The following is a 22,414-nucleotide window of genomic DNA, read 5'->3' on the forward strand; positions in this document are numbered from 1 at the left end:
AATATCTTCATAATTTGCATGGAAATGGTAATGCTTCTTTGTTCTCAAATTCCTGCTTAACAGGATACCACATTCCTTTTGCAAACACCCAACACATGTGATTGTGTTGTCACTGTCAACATATATTTGAATTTGATCATCCGTCGGGTACATGTTTGTTATCCGTCGGGTAGCTCTGTTGATCATCCGTCGAGTAGCTTTGTTGATCATCCGTCGGGTAGCTTTTTATCATATGACTCCATTTCACTTATACATAATTACAAGACATCTCATATTTACAATTAATCAACCTATTCTTCATATCCACTAGTAGTCAACATGACTCAAATACTCCTACAAAATCTACACAAAGTTGCTTGCAGAAATGTGCTACAATACTTATTATTACATAAGCTACTCACCCGGTGGATGTCAATTTGTCATCCGTCGGGACTATATTAACTCATCTGTCGGGACTATAATTGAATATCCATCGAGTGCTACAAAATTCACTAAGTTAATTCTACTAAGGTGTTTTGTTTAATTTATCATCAAGTTCACAACATATTCCTAACAATCTCCCCCAATTTAAGTCTACTGGAATTGTAGCCATAAATTAAGAGAAACTTAATGATAACAAAACATCCTAAAGATACAGATTGAAAGGTAGTAGATAAAACTAATAAGTGCTACAATACTTACTGAAAATTGAACAAAGACAAAGTGTACAAAGAGTTGCTCACAATCATTATCAGGATGCTCCTCTAGTATGAGCAGATAAATCTATTTCCTTGATTGTCTAGATTTCTTCCCAAGCCTCCTATTATGACCACGAATCTGGTTCACATTTATAAAACCATCCAATTCTAAAATAATTCAATATGATAACCAATGTAATTCCATAAGCTGAATCATAAACAACATCTATTTTGAAGCATAGGGTGATTCATAATACCAAGAAGGTATAACAAGGAATTCAAAAAGATTGGCTTTCAATAAAGGAAATAATCAGAAAGTATAAGACCAAGGGTTCAAGGGTTCCAAGGATTGGTCTTCTGTTAAACAAGGAATAAGGGTTGGTATATCAAATAATTCAAAATCAGAAATTCGTATGTGGTAGATATGTATTTGTGGAGTAGTATCGTATGTGTCTGGCGCGTATCTTGGAATTCAACAATCAATGGTTTATGAAGAATAAGGCTTATGGCTCAAGATCAATAGGAATCAGGGTTCAAGGTTAAATAGTTTAAAGCACTTGCAATATAAAACAGGAGTTATTTTAAATAATAGCGACATGTTATAAAAAAGTTCGAAAATATTTGTAATATATCTTGAAGAAGGTTCAGAAGTACTTGCCTTATCACCGATGATTTTCAACTTTACTTGTACCCATCTAACAGTTTACTTTTCCATCACTTTCCTTCTTTTTCTATGCCTTGCTTCTATTCATTGATCACTTGCTTTCTTTTTCTACACTTCAGTTCTATTTACTGATCACTAGCTTTCTTTTCTATGCCTCGCTTTCTCTGCTAGGAATCACAAGTATTTATCAATACTCAATCTCATATCATTCTAATCATCACATAGACATCATAAGCTTTCATCTACCCTTTGTTTTACCCAAATCCGACGTACGGATTGAAAGTTATGAATAAAACAGTCAAACAATGCACGTACAATCATATTACGCATCAATCAGATCACATATAACACGTAGCACGTAAGATATTCAATTAAAATAATTATTCAAAGAAGATTCGGGGTTAAAATGATTTTATAGATATTTAATACGAATTTTTGAACATTTTTTAGAATTAAAACGGGACTCCGAATCATTTTATAATTAAATATCAGGGTTCGAACACCCAAATCTGAATTCAAAATAATTTATAATAATTATCAAGCCTTGAAAATAATTTAAAATAATATTTTAAAGCTCGAAACTATTTTTGAAAATTTTTAAATCAAAAATAAATAATTAAATCTAATTATTAAATCAATTAATAATTAATTAAATTAATTAATCAATTAATATTAAATTAATTGATTCATTAAAATAATTAAAAACTAATTAAAATTATTTAATAAAATAATTTTGATTTATTTTTTAAATAATTAAATAGTTAAAACAATTTTCTGAATTTAAAATAATTAAATAAACAATTTTTCTGATTTTTAAAATAATAAAAATATAATTTTTAAAATAAAGTAAACAGTAATCCTGTTTTTGTAAGTTTTTAAAACGAAAGTACGAAATTTGCAAATGAAGAAAACCATCAGGGGTCAAATTACACTTTGCCCCTTTCGATCGTCTTCTCCGGTGGCCGGCCGCCATTAACGGCGGCCACCAAGCTTTTCCGGCCAACTGCAACTTGCCCTGAAACGCTACAAATTAACAGCGAACACTCTTCTCAATTCCAGGAACACGGTTGTGCAATTAAAATCGATCAATAACACGGCGTTTAGCCGAAAAATCCAGCCAAAGTTTCCGCCGCCATTTCTCGACTTTTTTCGATCAAAGCCTTCCTGTTATCGTTTGTTCATGCCACTAGTACCAATCGATTCGTCTTTGGGCGATCTATAATTTTGTGCAATCAATTTCAAACAATAACCTTAAACACAGAAATACCCAATTCCCAATTAAGAACATTCAACCTATAAACCCTAATTTCCATTTTTCAGAATCAAACATCAATTTTCATATGTTATTGAACTCCAAATTTGAAGTATAATATACCAAAATGACCAAAAAAATATTATCTACACGATGGAATCATCAAATCATATCAACAATATCAAGAACAAATTTTCATAATTTAATATTTAATTAATTCGAAATAAAATAAATAAATAAGAAAAATACCTTGATTCCTGCACAAAAATGGATGGTTGATTCAGAAAGGGTTTCTCGAGAGCTTCATTTTGATATATAGCACGCTTGAATCAGAGTTCGATAAGGCCTTCGTTCGTACGTTTGATTCTCAAGAACGTAACGTTTTTAGGGTTTTTCTCTGTATTTCCTATATGTTTACTGATCGATTATGATTTTACGAATAAAATGAAATAATAAAAGGGCTATATATATTTATGGAATATTGGTTCGTGTTGGATCATTTTGGATCGATAAATTAGTTGCTTAGCCGCTAAGTAACTGCAAAAATGATCCGATTTGGTACTCATATTGGATAATTATCCAAACCGGGCTTTTTATAAAACACTTTATACGAAAATAATGTAATAATATCCCGTCTTTCGAGAATACGGGTTTTGATGATTCGCCGAAATGATTGTCATATCGAAAATCTTGCGTCGGGTCGCGCACGGGTCAAACCGTAATCCGGATTGAAAAAGTCAAAATACGGAAAATGTCCCGAATTACCAGATTAGGTTAGGAAGGAGTTTCAGAAAAGTTTCGGGTTATAAAAACGTAAAAACGGTTGAAGTTGGACGATTCCAGGTTTTATAAAATAATTTTGTAATTATTCAGAAAATAATTAATAAATTCATAAATCAATATAAAATCATATAACAGTCCAAAAATTATCTGAAAAATACCGTAATTATCTATATTTTATTCTGGTCATAATACAATTAATATACTTTTACTTTACCACATATCCACACTCATCATCAGATAATTCACTAAAAATTACATATTAATCATATAAAAATCATTTATTGATAAAAATAATTAAAGCAATATCCCGGATATTACAGATTGCCTGTAACCAGTTCTTTCTTGACAAGCTCATTCATGGTTTTGAAGTTTAGATGGGACAACTTCTTATGCCATAGCCAACTTTCATCTTGACTTGCTTAACTGAGAAGACAAGTAACAGATTCTGCATCAGATGAGTTAAAGTCAACTAGATACACATTTTCTTCTCTCACTCCACAAAGCTGGCTCCTTATCACAAAGCTGGCTGGTACTCAGTAAATTGTGCTTGAGACCATCCACTAGGGCAACCTCTTCAATGATGACATTGTCTTTTGAAATCAAGCCAAATCCCACAGTATAACCCTTGCTGTCATCTCCAAAAGTAATACTTGGGCCAGCTCTTTCCTTGAACTCAGCGAGCAGGGTAGAATCTCTAGTCATGTGCCTTGAGCAACCACTATCCACATACCAAAGATTCTTTCTATTTCCCTGCACACAACAAAATCAAATCAAGTTGATTTTGGTACCCAAGTTTCCTTGGGTCCTGCCTTGTTAGCTTTTTTCTTTGGTTTCTTAGGTTTGATCTCATTTGACTTGGAAATTTCTGATTTATTCTTAGTCATCTGAGTTGAACCTTCGAAACCAGTCATTAAAACAGAATTACCATGCACATTTTGATTAACAGGAAAAGGCATGCTATTTGCAAACATGTTATTCCGGTAAGGCATGCTAAATGGCGTTTACGGCATACTAAATGCAGCATAATAAGGATTAGGTGCAAATGGCATATTAGCAAATTGTGCATTCATATTCTGAGTAGACATAACATTCAATGGCATGGTAGGCATAACAGTTTTGTTGGGAAAAGAGGGAGGTGCAGACATGGGAGTAGGCATGGCAAGTTTGCAATTAACAGACAAGTGATTAACACTACTACACTTGACACAGATTTTTCTTGGTGCATATTTATCAGGTGTGTAGTTGTTATGTTTGTTGATTCCTACTTTCCCATTTCTATTGTTTTTCTTTTTAGCTTCTGTTTTAACCTCAATCTTTTCTAATCTGTCATTCAATTGCTTGATAGACAGATGACCAACATTAACTTTCTTTTCGTGACTTGACTTGATTCTCCTAGAATAAAGTTCTTAGAAACTGAGTCATATTTTTCATTAAGCTTGGCAAGCTTAGCTTTGCTCACAGGTTTACTCACAGCCGACGGATGTGGCTCTTTGTCACTTGACGAATAATCCTTTTGATTATCCGACGGATGATTTTCATCATCCGTCGAGTCCACATCTGTCAACGATCCTTCAACCAAATTGGATTCCAGCTTCTCCTTACTCTTCTTCCAGGCTGCATCACAAAAGGACTCAATACCTTGAACTTTAGTGATTTGAGCATGGACATCTCTGGATGATTTCCATGTCTTAATCACTTCATATTCTTGTTCAAGCTGCTTCTTTAAAATCTCTTATTTCTTCAAGGACTCAGTTAATTCATCCTTAGCAATCTTACACTCAATTCTCAATTTTTCAAATCCAATAAACAGAGACTCTAGCACATTATTCCTCTCACTTAAAAACAAATTGTTTTCTTTAATTTTAGCATTTTCCTTAGTGAGGGACTTAAGTATAATACGCAAGTGATATAATTCTGTGGACATGTCATTCATTGCATCATTACACTCAGCTTTAGATAAATGTGCTAGGTTAGTGGTGATTACCTGTGGCGCCCTCCAAACCCGGGTCAGAAGTTTGGGGTCCACACACACACACCTTTATATAAACCTGCTTATAACAATAATAAAGACAATAATAATAATAAAAATATGCAGTGACCCTACTTACCAACTACCACGGATTACAACAGGTTAAAGTATGCACACAAGCCACACACACACACTTATATTACAAACGTCCATATCCCAACTATTCAAACTTACAACTGAATAATAAACATTCTTATAAACTTCACAAGCTTAAACTATCACAAAAATATTTAGCTAGCTTATCCCGATCAACCTGGAATTCTAGCTCTCGCACTGGATTGGGGATCCTCGCTACCAACAGGTTCCTTCTTAACTGGAAAAGAATATAAAGAAAATCGCACAAATGAGCTAACTAGCTCAGCAAGTCACATTGACAATACTGAGAATAAATAATGATCAAGTGAAATGATTTAAGATATCAAGTTTATGGATGAACAATGATTTAGAATTGGATATTAAGTTTTCATTTTAAAACCAAGGCTAGGCTGCTGATCAGTCACGCACTAACCCCGAGCAAGGCACACATTGGCCTAACTTGACCACCAATCTGGTCTGACCACAAATCTGGTCCACAATTTTATAAAATAATCCAATTCTATCACAATAATAGAATAAACAATGTAAAGCAATAAACAGAATCATAAATAACATTGGATTTCCTAGCATGAGAGGGTTTCAATCTTCACAAGGAAATAATATGGCAATTACAAGGAATGGCTATCAGCCGGTGCAAGAATCGGATAACAAAAGAATCGAAGTTTTAGAGTTACAAGGCTTTGGTCTTTCAACGTGTAAGGTACAATGGTTTGAGTATGTAAGCAATCTTGGCTTAGTGTTCGGTATTTAATTTGTATGTATTTGTGGAGTAGTATCGTAGGTTTATGGTTCGTATTTGGGTATTCAACAATCAATGGTTCAGAAAGAATAAGGCTTACGGCTCAAAGATTAATAACTGGAAACAAGGTTTAGGGTTCAGTGTTTCCAAAGCACTTGCAATATAAGATAGAACTATCAATTATTCACAATATATCTCGAGAAAGTTCAGAACACTTGCCTTGTATTAACTTGCTACACTTCACTAGCTTTTAATCACAACCTCTTATTCCTTGACTACTTGTTTCCCTTTCCTACGCATTGCCTCTTCTGCTCATATAGCATAAGTATCTATCAATACGCATCTCGTATGATTTTATTCGATATAAGTTTCTATCTACCTTTCGTTTTATCCAAATCCGACTTTCGGATTGAAAGATACAATGAAAACAGTCACATAGCATAGACATACGCATTTTACACATTAATCAGTGCACATATAACACATAACACATAAGAAATTTTAATTGAAAATACTTTTTCAAAGAAGGTTTGATGTTAAAGGGATTTTTCGGATATTTAACACGGATTTTTTAATATTTTTCGGGATTTAAACGGGCCGTCAAATCATTTTTGAAATAATAAATACGGTTCGATTGGCCGAATTTGGCTTTAAAATAATTTTATAATAATAATATCGAGCCTTGAAAATAATTTAAAATAATATTTTAAAGCTCGAAACTATTTTTAGGAATTTTTAAATCAAAAATAAATAATTAAATCTAATTAAATAATTAATTAAAATCAATTAATAATTAATTAAATCAATTAATAAATTAATTTTTGAATAAATGACCAATTAACTAATTAATCATTAACTAAAATTAATTAACTAATTAAGATTTATTTTTGAATTAAAAATAATTTTTGGAATTAAAATAATAATTTTTAGAATTTTTAATAATTAAAAACGAATTTCTGTAATTAAAATAAATAGGAAATATGATTTTTAAATATTTTTAAAATAATAATCCTATTTTTGCAAATTCTGCAAAGTTCAGGGACTAAACTTCACCATCTCTAAAAGATCAGGGACTAAACTGCAATTTTATAGTTTAGTTCGCCGAAAAACGACGGGTTCGCCGGAGAACTCGTCTCCGGTACCGTCACACCACCAACACCTCCAGATATCATCTACACAACACCAGGAGTTCATTCATGCAATCAAATCATATCAATAACCCCAGAATTGGCCGGAAATTGGCCGAGAAACTCGCCGGCTCCGGCGAGTTTTGCTTGCTTCGATTCAAGCAAACCAGGAATCGTCTGTTCATGTACTATACATGAATCGATTGCAAATTCAACAAGGAACACGTTGCAATCAACAAAAACGTCTAATAACCCCTAGAACAGAAACCCCCAAATTTCAATTAAGAACATTCATATGGGTTATAAAACCTAATTTTGAAATTCGAAAATCAAACTCAATTTTGAACATGTTATTGAAATCTAAATCAATCATATAATATATCAAAATTATCAGGAAGAAAAGCTCTACAACATGCAATCATCAAATCATCCAAACAATCACGCGAACAAAAATTCATAATTTAAATCAAAATAATTCAAAAATAAATAAAAATATAGAAAATAAACCTTGAATTCTGCAGTAAAACCAGTCCTGGAATCTGATAGTACTCCTCAAACCCTTCGTTTTGGTTACTCAAGCTTCCTAAACAGAAATCAATAACACCTTCAAAATCTTGTTTGATTCTTGAAAGTTTATATGAATATTAGGGTTTTCTTTGTAAAACTATATAATTAACCATTTGCAAATGATTTTCTGTACGAAATAAAATACGGTAAGGGCTATTTATAATTACGGAATATTGGTACCCCATTGGATCATACCGGATATAAAATATTACGTTTATTTGAGAAAACAGATCCAAAATGGTACCGGTTTTGGGATAATTATCCAAATCTGTACATTTTTACTGTGGTCTTGGTATCATCGCTTTGGTTACACGTATTACGAGATGATAATTATAATAGTTTAATAAAATGATCCCGTTTATTGAAATTACGGGTTTTATCGATTTACCGAAACAAATTTTGTATCGAAAATATCATGTCGGGACCCACACGGGGAAAACCGTACGCTGGATCGAAAAAGTCAAAATATGGAAAATGCTCAGAATATTGCAATTAGGTTAGGAAGGAGTTTTCGAAAGAGTTTTGGGTTATAAAAATGTAAAAACGGGTGAGGTCGGCTGGTTGCCAATTATACAAAATAGTTTATAAATACTCGGAAAAATAATTTATTAAATCCATAATTTTTCTATAAAATCAAAGATCAACATAAAAATTAATAGAAAAATATGAAAATTATCTATACTTTATTTTGGACAAATAAAAATTAAAATACTCAAATTATATCATATTTAAACATCCAACACATATACCACTTAACAAATAATTCACAGAATAAATACTGAACAAGCATAATATTTATTTATTAGCAAAAATAATCACACGATATATCCCAGATATTACATCCTCCCCCCCCTAAAAGGATTTTGTCCTCAGAATCTCCTAAGAAAATAGATGAGGGTACTTTTCTCGCATATCACTTTCTATCTCTCAGGTTGATTCTTCAACCTTTGGGTTTCTCCACAATACTCTTACTAACTTTATCACTTTATTTCTTAACACTTTCTCTCTTTCTTCCAGAATCTCTATCGGACTCTCTACATAAGACAAATATGCCTGAAGTTTTATTGGCTCATACTCAATTACATGCCTGGAGTCTGGATTGTACTTCTTAAGCATCGATACGTGGAAAACATTGTGAATGTGTTTCATGTGCGGGGGTAACGTCAACTCATAAGCTATTTTGTCAACACGCTTTAAAATCTCAAAAGGTCCGACATATCTAGGGCTCAGTTTTCCCTTCTTCCCAAATCTTGTCAATCCTTTCCACGGTGACACTTTCAGCAATACTAGATTTCCTTCTTCAAATTCCATATCTTTCCTTGATTGGTCTGCGTACTTCCTCTGACTGTCTTGTGCTGCTATTAATCACTTCTGGATAACTTTAACAACTTCATTTGTCTGTTGCACCAATTCAGGCACAAGTATCTTGCGTTCTCCTACTTCATCCCAATATACTGGAGATCGACATTTTTGTCCATAAAAAGCTTCATAGGGTGGCATCCCGATACTGGCATGGTAACTGTTGTTGTAAGCAAATTCTACCAAGGGTAAATGCTCGTCCCAACTTCCTTTGAAATCAATGGCACAAACGCGTAACATGTCTTCAATTGTCTGGATTGTTCGTTCACTTTGGTCGTCCGTCTATGGATGATAGGCCGTACTCATATTCAGTCTCGTTCCCAAACATTCTTGAAAATTTTTCCAAAATCTTGAATTAAATCTTGGGTCTCGATCAGATACGATAGACATAGGAACTCCATGACGAACCACGATCTCTTTCAGGTACATATGGACCAACTTGTCTAGTGAAAATCTTTCATTTATAGGTAAAAAATGCGCTGACTTGGTAAGTCTGTCCACTATAACCCAAATGGTATCGTGATTTGCTTTTGTCCTTAGTAATCCAACTATGAAATCCATGGCAATGTGCTCTCACTTCCATTCTGGAATCTCTAATGGCTGCAATAGCCCACTTGGTCTCTGGTGCTCTGCCTTGACCCTCTGATATGTATAGCATTTACTAACCCATTCTGTAATCTCTCTCTTCATATCTGGCGACCAATAATTTTCCTTTAAATCTCTATACATCTTTGTACTTCCTGGATGGATTGAATACCTTGAATTATGAGCTTCCTGTAAAATTTCAGTCTTCAACTCCGTTACTGGTGGAATCCAAATTCTAGAAGAGAACCTAAGAATACCTTGATCGTCCTTTTGTGTGCACAACTCTTCACCTACTAAATGGTTGATGTCCTGATCCATTATCTCCTCTTGACACTTCCTTATCTTTTCTAACAACTCTGGCTGAAAATTCATACTATACATCTCTGCTTCGTCAGGCTTGCAAACTCTGATTTCCAATTCCAATTTCTGAAATTCTTTGTATATCTCCTCGGGTACTGATAACACATTCAACTTCTCTTTTCGACTTAATGCGTCTGCCACCACATTCGCTTTGTCGGGATGATAGTTAATCGTGCAGTTGTAGTCCTTAATCTACTCTAACCATCTTCTTTGTCTCATATTAAGCTCCTTTTGTGTGAATATGTACTTCAAACTTTTGTGATCCGTATAAATCTCACATTTTTCTCCATATAGATAATGTCTCCAAATCTTCAGAGCGAATACTATGGCTGCTAGCTCCAAATCATGAGTAGGATACTTTTGCTCGTGTGGTTTCAGTTGCCTCGACGCATATGTAATAACCTTATCGTACTGTATCAGAACACATCCTAGTCCCTTATGAGAAGCATCGCTATAGATTATGAAATTTCCTTGGTCATCAGGAAGTGACAAAACAGGTACCGTAATTAATCTCCGCTTCAATTCCTGAAAGCTTTCTTCACATTTGTCGTTCCATATAAACTTTTCATTCTTCCGTGTAAGCTTTGTCAATGGCGTCGCAATCTTCGAGAAATCTTGAACAAATCGCCGATAATATCCCTCTAATCCCAAGAAACTTCTCACTTATGTTGCTGTTTTCGGCCTTTCCCAATTTGTAATAGCTTCAATCTTTGTCGGGTCCACTTTGATCCCTTTATTACTGACTATGTGCCCTAAGAATTGAACTTCCTGTAGCCAAAATTCACACTTCGAAAATTTAGCATATAATTTTTCCTTCCTCAAAATTTCCAAAGATGTCCTCAAATGCTCTGCATGGTCTTCTTCTGTCTTCAAGTAAATCAAAATATCATCTATAAACACAATGACAAACCTGTCCAAATATTCCTTGAAAATTCTGTTCATCAGATCCATAAATGTTGCTGGGGCATTGGTTAATCCAAAAGACATCACTAAGAATTCATAACGTCCATACCTTGTTCTGAAAGCTTTCTTTGGTATATCTTCTGGTTTAATCTTCAATTGGTGATATCCTGATCTCAAATCAATCTTGGAGAAGTACTTGGCTCCTTTCAACTGGTCAAACAAATCATCAATTCGAGGTAATGGATACTTATTCTTGATTGTAAGCTTGTTGAGCTCTCGATAGTTGATGCACAGTCTCATGCTTCCATCCTTCTTCTTAACAAATAGTACCGGTGCACCCCATGGGGATACACTGGGTCTAATTACTCCTTTCTCTAATAACTCTTATAATTGCTTTGCTAATTCCTTCATTTAAACGGGTGCCATTCTGTACGGGGCCTTGGATACTGGTTCCGTTCCGGGTGCTAAGTCGATTGTAAACTCAATTTCTCTATCTGGAGGAAGTCCTGGTAAATCATCGAGAAACACGTCTGGAAATTCATTGACTACCGGAATATCTTCAAGTTTTGCTGGCTCCTGACTTCTATCAATCACATATGTAATGAAATGCTCGCATCCTTGCCGTAGCAACTTTTTAGATCAAATCATCGTTAAAAACTTCTTTGCTTGCTTCTAGCCCTTAAACGTTACCATTCTCTCGTCTGGCATCTTTACAATTACCTTCTTATTACGACAGTCTATCTGAGCATCGTGCTTAGATAACCAATCCATTCCTAGAATAAAGTCAAACTCTCTTAACATAAATGGTATCAAATCCACACAAAACTTATTACCAGAAATCTCAATTTCACAGTTCACATAAACTTAATTAACAGATACACGTTCTTGATTTGCTAATTCCACGGTCATTATTTCATTTAAATACTCAACTGGACAATTTAACTTACTAACAAAATCTTGAGAAATAAACGATCGAGTTGCTCCCGAATCTATTAACACTTTGGCACATAAAGAATTCACATTAAGCATACCTGCCACGATATCGGTATCCTGGATAGCGTCCTTTACAAACATATCAAAAACTCTGGCCCTTGGAGTCTCATTCACTACTGGAGTAGATCCCATAATTCTCAATGTATTACTGACTGGGGCTGGTGTCTTGCAATCCCTGGCTATGTGTCCTAGCTTTCCACACTTAAAGCATGTAAATCCAATGACTGGAACCCTAACTGCTGGATTCCGGGTAGGTTGGTCCTTGTTCACTTGCTCTCTAGCTGGCTGGTTACGGCACTCCCTTGAATAGTGCCCCTTCTGATTACACTTGAGACAAACCACATTCAACTTATTACAAACTCCTACATGCTTCTTCCCACATACCTGACAATTTGGAAAAGTTAGCCTCAACTGATTTGGTTGGTTCACATTGGCTGGACGGTTGCCTTGACCTCCGTCCCCTGCATTTTGCTTCTTAAAATTAAAATTTCTCCCTGGCTGAAACTTGCCCTTCTTAAAACTTGGAAACTTCCCTGGTTGTGACTGTCATTCATTCCCTTCAAACTTTATTTTCTTGTTTTCCTTCTCTTTCTGTGACATCTCGCTCTCTGTTTTTGCTATCATGGCCTTCTGTACAACTCCTGCATAAGTATCCAATTCAAATATGACTATCTTCCCTCTGATTCATGGCTTCAAACCTTGCTAAAATCTCTTGGCTTTCTTTCTGTCAGTATCCACATATGATGGCACAAACCTTGACAATTCTTCAAACTTACTTTCATAATCAGCTACCGACATATTCCCTTGTTTTAACTCCAAAAACTTCAATTCCATTTGATCCTGAACAAACTGGGGAAAATATATTTCTAAAAACAACTCTCTGAACCTCTCCCAAGTAATAGCATCTGTACCTTCCAATGTCTTCACTGTTTCCCACCAGTAGGTGGCCTCAATCTTTAAATAATAACTTGCAAACTCAACCTTCTGTTCCTCCTTTACCTTAACCAAAGAAAATGACTTCTCTATTTCCTTTAAGCAAACACCCGCTTCAACTGGATCTAAAGAACCCTTGAATTCCGGTGGATTCACCGACTAAAAAGTCTTAAAAGCTACCTGGGGGTTGGTCTTTCTTTGTTGCTGTTGAGTCAGGTGAACTGTTTGTTAAGACAAGATCTGAAGAATCTGGGCTACTATTGGGTCTATGGGACATGGGTTTGTATTCTGGTTGTTGTTGTCTTGGTTGTTGTTGTTGGTTTCTTCATTCTGGTTGGTAGAACGGGTATTTCTTCGGGGAGGCATTTTCTGTAAAGAATCAAACAACTTATTTAGCCTTTAAATCAAATTCTTTTTATGAAAAGTTTTTATAAAACAAGAATATCTCTTTTTGAAAACAGTTGTAACGGTTGAACTAAGTAAATTGCATGCTTCTTTACAGAATGCAAACATGTAAGGGGATGGGGTACATGGTATCACAAGAAGTATAACTGGTGTAATAAGAAGTAAGATAAAACAGGTGCAGTAATGTAAATGACAATGCTGGAAAAGAAAATGTACTGATATATATAGATCAAAGTTTTAGGTCGTACAAGTGTGAAAACACTTCAAAAGTAAAAGCAAAAGGGTACAACAAGCCTACTCACTAGTCAGCAGATCTAGTCTATAAATATAACCAAAAGTCTACTGATACACGCTACACACTAATGTACATAATAAAACCACCACAACTCTGGCTCAACATCTCTGTCTCTGCATCTCTGTCTCTAGCTCCAAGGAAACTCTGGTCCACCAAACCTCTCAAGATCCTCCATCACCTCTCTGGCCCATCCCATAAGAGCATCAGGGCTTGCATACTCACATGTAGCTCCATGCAGTCTAGCGTCAAGAATCCTCCGTGTCACATGAATTTCCTCTCGAAGCTCCCTCACACTCCGGTCAACATCTGTAGTCCTCACTATATGCTGCAGCTCTCGAATCTGTGCCAACAGGGACTCACGCTCCAAAAAAAGAGCCTCATATCGGAAATAAGGAACATGATGTGGTGTAGACTAAAATGGTGCACCCGCAACTGAATGCCCAGTGGAATCCGAACCAGCGGGTGGGGGTCTTCGGATAGGTGGCCTCATACCAGGAGGTGGAATAGCTCGCAGTGGTATAGGTTGTGGCATATCTGGAGGTAGAATAGCCAACACCGGTGGAACAATAGGACGTGGATCAGAAGATGGTCCTCCAACCGAAGGCTCAAAATGATCAGCTGGTACTGGGATAAAAGAGTCTGCCATCGCTGCTATCTGAAATCAAATCGCAATATAAGAATCTCTAACCACAACGCGAATTATACTAGTACCTATTATACAGTCGCACTCAACCTCTCGATGTTCTATTTTTCTATTCCTTACTTCTAATCCTAACCCTCTACCCATTCCCGTTGATTTAGGCTTGTGTCAGTGACTTATAACCTATAGCTCTGATACCAAACCTGTGGCGCCCTCCAAACCCGGGTTAGAAGTTTGGGGTCCACACACATACACCTTTATATAAACCTGCTTATAACAATAATAAAGAGAATAATAATAATAATATGCAGTGACCCTACTTACCAACTACCACGGATCGCAACAGGTTAAAGTATGCACACAAGCTACACACACACACTTATATTACAAACGTCCAAATCCCAACTATTCAAACTTACAACTGAATAATAAACATTCTTACAAACTTCACAAGCTTAAACTATCACAAAACCTTTAGCTAGCTTATCCCGATCAACCTGGAATTCTAGCTCTCACATTGGATTGGGGATCCTCGCTACCAACAGGTTCCTTCTTAACTGGAAAGAATATAAAGAAAATCGCAAAAATGAGGTAACTAGCTCAGCAAGTCACATTGACAATATTGAGAATAAATAATGATCAAGTCAAATGATTTAATATATCAAGTTTATGGATGAACAATGATTTAGAATTGGATATTAAGTTTTCATTTTAAAACCAAGGTTAGGCTGCTGATCAGTCACGTACTAACCCCGAGCAAGGCACACAGCTCTGCTCTAATTACTGGATCCATGGCACACATTGGCCTAACTTGACCACCAATCTGGTCTTACCACGAATCTGGTCCACAATTTTATAAAAAATTCCAATTTTATCACAATAACAGAATAAACAATGTAAAGTAATAAACAAAATCATAAACAACATTGGATTTCCAAGAATGAGAGGGTTTCAATCTTCACAAGGAAACAATATGGAAATTACAAGGAATGGCTATCAGCCGGTGCAAGAATCGGATAACAAAAGAATCAAAGTTTCAGAGTTACAAGGATTTGGTCTTTCAACGTATAAGGTATAATGGGTTGAGTATGTAAGCAATCTTGGCTTAGTGTTCGGTATTTAATTTGTATGTATTTGTGGAGTAGTATCGTAGGTTTGTGGTTCGTATTTGGGTATTAAACAATCAATGGTTTAGAAAGAATAAGGCTTACGGCTCAAAGATTAATAACTGAAATCAAGGTTTAGGGTTTAGTGCTTACAAAGCACTTGCAATATAAGATAGAACTATCAATTATTCACAATATATCTCAAGAAGGTTCAGAATACTTGCCTTGTATTAACTTGCTACACTTTATCAGCTTTTAATCACAACCTCTTATTCCTTGACTACTTGCTTCCCTTTCCTACACCTTGCCTCTTCTGCTAATATAGCATAAGTATCTATCAATACTCATCTCGTATGATTCTATTCGATATAAGCTTCTATCTACCCTTCGTTTTACCCAAATTCGACTTTCGGATTGAAAGATACAATTAAAACAATCATAGAGCATACACATACACATTTAACACATTAATCAATGCACATATAACACATAACACATAAGATATTTAATTGAAAATACTTTTTCAAAGAAGGTTTGATGTTAAAAGGATTTTTCGGATATTTAACACGGATTTTAAACATTTTTTGGGATTTAAAAGGACCGTCAAATCATTTTTGAAACAATAAACAGGGTTTGATTGGTCGAATCTGGATTTAAAATAATTTTATAATAATTATCGAGCCTTGAAAACAATTTAAAATAATATTTTAAGGCTCGAAACTTTTTTTCGGAATTTTTAAATCAAACAAAATAATTAAATCTAATTAAATAATTAATTAAATTAATAATTAATTAAATCAATTAATCAATTAATTTTCGAATTAATTGACCAATTAACTTATTAATTATTAACTAAAATTAATTAACTAATTAATTCAGATTTATTTTTAAATTAAAAATAATTTTTGGAATTAAAATAATAATTTTTAGAATTTTTAATAATTAAAAACGAATTTCTGTAATTAAAATAAATAGGTAATCTGATTTTTAAATATTTTTAAAACAGTAATCCTATTTTTGCAAATTCTGGAAAGTTCAGGGACTAAACTGCAATTTTGCAGTTTAGTTCGCCGGAAAACGACGGGTTCGCCGGAGAACTCGTCTCCGGTACCGTCACACCGCCAACACCTCCAGATATCATTTACACAACACCAGGAATTCATTCATGCAATCAAATCATATCAATAACCCCAGAATTGGCCGAGAAACTCGCCGGCTCCAGCGAGTTTTGCTTGCTTCGATTCGAGCAAACTAGGAATCGTCTATTGATGTACTATACATGAATCGATTGCAAATTCAACAAGGAACACGATACAATCAACAAAAACGTCTAATAACCCCTAGAACGGAAACCCCCAAATTTCAATTAAGAACATTCATACGGGTTATAAACCCTAATTTTGAAATTCGAAAATCAAACTCAATTTTGAATATGTTATTGAACTCTAAATCAGTCATATAATATATCAAAATCATCCGGAAGAAAAGCTCTACAACATGCAATCATCAAATCATCCAAACAATCACTCGAACAAAAATTCATAATTTAAATCAAAATAATTCAAAAATAAATAAAAATATAGAAAATAAACCTTGAATTCTGCAGTAAAACCAGTCCTGAAATCTGATAGTACTCCTCAAACCCTTCGTTTTGGTTACCCAAGCTTCCAAAACAGAAATCAATAACACCTTCAAAAGCCTGTTTGATTCTTGAAAGTTTATATGAATATTAGGGGTTTCTCTGTAAAACTATATAATTAACTGTTTGCAGATAATTTTCTGTACGAAATAAAATACGGTAAGGGCTATTTATAATTACGGAATATTGGTACCCCGTTGGATCATACCGGATATAAAATATTACGTTCATTTGAGAAAATAGATCCAAAACGGTACTGGTTTTGGGATAATTGTCCAAGTCTGTACATTTTGTACTGCGGTCTTGGTCTTAGCGCTTTGGTTGCATGTATTACGAGATGATAATTGTAATAGTTTAATAAAAAAATCTCGTTTATCGAAAATACGGGTTTTATCGATTTACCGAAACAAATTTTGTATCGAAAATATCGCGCCGGGACCCGCACGGGGAAAACCGTACGCCGGATCGAAAAAGTCAAAACATGGAAAATGCTCAGAATATTGCAATTAGGTTAGGAAGGAGTTTTCGGAAGAGTTTTGGGTTATAAAAACATAAAAACGGGTGAGGTCGGCTGGTTCCTGATTATACAAAATAGTTTATAAATACTCGGAAAAATAATTTATTAAATCCATAAATTTTTTATAAAATCATAAATCAACATAAAAATTAATAGAAAAATATGACAATTATCTATACTTTATTTTGGATAAATAAAAATTAAAATACTCAAATTATATCTTATTTAAACATCCAACACATATACCACTTAACAAATAATTCACAAAATAAATACTGAACAAGCATAATATTTATTTATTAGCAAAAATAATTACACGATATATCCCAGATATTACATTACCTGATTACTTGAAGAACTTGTTTCTGTTTCATCTTATTAGGCCATCAGGGCTAGGTTGACATAGCTTGTTTCTTCATCTTCATCCAATCTATCAGCTGCCCAGTCATTCTCCTGTGTGATGAAAGCCCTTTCCTTTTGTTTGAGCAACTAAAAGTATTTCTATTTATAATCAACAGGCTCAAACTACTTCTTCCTAGAATCAGACTTTCTACATTCACTTGCAAAATGCCCTGCCAAGCCACATTTGAAACATTTGAATTTGGATTTATCCACCATGTTTCTACTTGGCTTGGCTGCTCCAAAATTCTTTTTGAATTTGAGCTTTGCAAATCTTCTGGATAAGAATGCTAGATGTTCATCAATATCATCCATGTCATCTTGGCTCAAGTGATCTTCATTTTCAACAACCAGTGCTATTGTCCCTCCTTTCTTCCTTCCTTTCTCCATCCTTTCATCTTGCTCAATTTCAAGCTCATAAGTTTTTAGGATGCCATACAGTCTCTCCAAGGTGAACTCCTTATCATCCTGAGAATTTCTCAATGAGACTGTCATTGGCTTCCACTCTTTTGGAAGAGATCTAAGGAACTTGACGTTAGAGTCTTTTGTTTGATAGACTCTTCCATGCAAATTCAGAGCATTTAGTAGCTTTTGAAATCTACTAAAAATATCAGTGAGAGACTCACTTTCTTCACAATGGAAATGCTCATATTGCTGAATCAGTAGCTACATCTTGTTCTCCCTTACTTGCTCGGTACCATCACAAATAATCTGGATTGTGTCCCAAACTTCTTTGGCTGTTTTGCAGCTAATGATGTTATCAAACGTATCACCATCAACTCCATTGAACAATATATTCATGGCCTTCTTATCTTTCTTGACTTGCTCAATATCAGGGTCTGACCATGCATGCCTTGGTTTTGGAACAGATGGCTCATTGCCAGTTGCAGCTCTCATTGGTACATGAGGACCTCTCTCTATGCAATCCACATAGGACTCATCTTGGGAAAGAAGATGTAGGTGCATCTTCACCTTCCAGTGGTAATAATTATCTTTGTCCAGAAATGGAATTTTAACTCCAACATCCTTCTTGTTCATCTTGCTGTTTGTTGTGATCTTTAAACTCTTTGTACTTCAAGAGCTTGCTCTAATACCAATTGCTATTCCCTAACAATACCACAAGAATTACAGAAGGGGGGTTGAATGTAATTCTGGCTACTTTTTCAAGATTTTAAAAACTGTTCTAAATGAATATATATAAGTGTTTGATTTGCAAAGAGCGGAATGAAAGAATTATATAAATCAAAACACAAGCTTTTAAAACTTTCTGGTGGATTTGAATGTATCCACCAGATATATATATATATATATATATATATATCGGTTTGAGAACTCTGTGTAGCTCAAATTGGCTCACATCTTCTTTACAAGTAAAACAAACAAACTACAGAGAAATTCTTTACAAGTACAGCCTTTTCTATCTCTCTTTCAAAATGTGTTTGCTTAGTTGAATGTTCCACTAGCTACACTTGGTTTATATATCACCAAGTTTACATGACAATAAGACAAGATAGTAAAACAAACATATCAAGTCTAACTCCATTCTACTTCACTACTCTATTCCAGCATCTTTGAATATCTTCATAATTTGCATGGAAATGGTAATGCTTCTTTGTTCTCAAATTCCTGCTTAACAGGCTGCCACATTCCTTTTGCAAACACCCAACGCATGTTACTGTGTTGTCACTATCAATAGATATTTGAATTTGATCATCTGTAGGGTACATGTTTGTTATCCTTCGGGTAGCTCTGTTGATCATCCGTCGGGTAACTTTGTTGATCATCCGTCGGGTAGCTATTTGTCATATGACTCTATTTCACTTATATAGAATTACAAGACATCTCATATTTATAATTAATCAACCTATTCTGCATATCCACTAGTAGTCAACATGACTCAAATACTCCTACAGAATCTACACAAAGTTGCATGCAGAAATGTGCTACAATACTTATTATTACATAAGCTACTCACCCGGTGGATGTCAATTTGTCATCTGTCGGGACTATATTAACTCATCCGTCGGGACTGTAATTGAATATCCATCGAGTGCTACAAAATTCACTAAGTTAAATCTACTAAGGTGTTTTGTTTAATTTATCATCAAGTTCACAACATATTCCTAACACTACACTTGAACTTAGCCAAAAGGCCGAGAAATGTATGAATGAACAAGCTATCTAACGTTGTTTATATGGATGAGTTCGGCAGATCTACCGAAAAGTATCTCGAGGTGGTACGGAACTCCAGGTATATATAAACTACTAATGTAAGCCATGATGTAAAGCGTGGAATAAGATACGAATATGAATTGTTAGAGTACATACAAATTGACTTTTCCCTCGAAAAATAAAAAATAATAAACTGTTGGAGTAAGTGCATAAAATGTTTTTCCAAAACATTTAATTAATAATATGCAAGTCAACTGCTTTTCTATCACTCTCGGTGCATTACGAATTCCTATTCAGTTGCTTGCTGCAAATTTCATGCAACCACACCCAACAACAAATTTAGTATGTTGCGAGACTGGTGTTTTTATTTTCAAATTTAAACTGAAACTTAAACGGGAAAGCAATAACGGGTAACACCTTAAATATGAATGATGCGGAAAAACCGTGTTGTGAGAAACCATATGCGTCTTTAGTTTACACGGGTTTTGTCATTGTTGCGGAAAATAAAATTAAAAAAACTCCACGTAAGAGGAGAATTAATTTTTAAGCACAATATGTCATCAAACTTAAAAGAAAACGAAACCCTTAAAGTGACCAAGATAATGGCGCAGTACAATATATATGTGCTTGTTGATGTTTGTAATTGTGAATATTTACCTCACCTACCATTACTTATTTTATATTATGATGAATTTATTTAGTGAGAGACTATAAATTCATTTACGTGTTAATAAGAGTAATTTTTACTTGCAAATATTCAATAAATAGTAATAACTTTAAATAAATGAAGTTTTTAATTGATTAATCCCAAATTTTAGATTTCGCCTCCCCAAGTTTAAAATCCCCTTGGTTTACCAAGTTTCATGAAATTCAGTAATATAACAAATTATGTAATATAGTTGGCGGGGCCGCACGAATGCAAGCCCCTTAAAACAAATTATGATGTAGGCTCCACCAGTTGGGTATACCTTAGACAGGAACCCATCCAAAGTGCAATGGAAGTCACTTCCCTAGGCCATGGACCTTAATGATCGCCCATTGACCCCATCCAGGTAAGTAAGTTTTCATGTAGGCCGTAAATCTCTACTCATAGCGTTGTTGGAATATTTTACCTTAGGTCGGTCAATGTGGGAAGTTCTCAGAGCAGACTTTTGTTATAAACGATAGTGTAAATCTTGTGATGATGTATTTGACTATAATTTCGTTGTGCGAGTGACATGTAATTTAAAATTTGGGAGGTATTTGTCTTAAATAAAAAACAAGGAATATCTATATCTCCAAAATTTCTTACACCACCGGTACCTTTATGCAGTTTGCGGCCGATGAGTGAAAATAGCTTTGGGTTACATAATAACTCAGTTCGTTGAACATGGATCGAAATGAGGTACAATATTTGTACTTGAATCTAGAAAATCAGAACTTTATTATTTATTGTTGTGCATTCTATTATAAAGGGTGAAATTGAAACTATATTACTTATTTTCGTGAAATATTATTTTAAAAAGGTGAAATTGAGGCATTAGTTGTAAATTGTTACATTAAGTTAAATTATATTTGAAATATATTGTCGTAGTTTTAAACTTTCATCTGGAAACAATCGGAATATCGATTTTTTTCTCCGGCAAAGAGTTCTTGTCTTTAAAAAAATCATTTATTCTTTGATTTGGTGGCGGTGCGCCAGGTGTAACATTCCAAATCCGGGGTCAAGATTTGGTGTCACTAAACAATCTTTACATAATTTAAAATGATATACAAATAACCCCTTAAAACCGGATCGTTTACAGGTTATGGTATGAAACAAGAATATAACCTTCTATAATTCACAACAACTAAAATACAAGTTTAAATACCTTTGTACAAGTTCCGTTGTCTAATTTTTCTAACATCTTCATCCTCTCGCAGCGGAGATCTTTCTAACTTCTGCTATCTACTCAAAGCTATTCACTTTTATCCTCATTTATTTCTGAAAAATAAGAATTTACAAAGCAAGAGTGAGCCAAAAATGTCCAGCAAGTATATAATTGAGTTCCAAGCATCAATATGAAAGGAAAATTTCCGGACAAAATCTTTAAATAATTTTAGACAATTTTATCTATTTGAGGGAGTTGAGCGAATAAATATTGGCCGTTACCAGCCTTTGATTATAAATCAAAAGTAACGAGCAATTCCCAAAT

The 22,414-nt window shown here is 34.4% G+C and overlaps 1 non-coding gene across 1 annotated transcript; it reads right to left on the bottom strand.

Annotated features, from left to right (window-relative positions):
* Positions 1-21,141: 21,141 nt before the first annotated feature.
* Positions 21,142-21,300, bottom strand: LOC141681061 (U1 spliceosomal RNA). Its single transcript, XR_012558504.1, has one exon. It is a non-coding gene; the product is annotated as a U1 spliceosomal RNA (small nuclear RNA).
* Between the last annotated feature and the right edge of the window lie 1,114 nt (positions 21,301-22,414).

Source organism: Apium graveolens, chromosome 8 (assembly GCF_009905375.1).
Source record: "Apium graveolens cultivar Ventura chromosome 8, ASM990537v1, whole genome shotgun sequence".
In the NCBI taxonomy this organism is placed as follows: Eukaryota; Viridiplantae; Streptophyta; class Magnoliopsida; order Apiales; family Apiaceae; genus Apium; species Apium graveolens.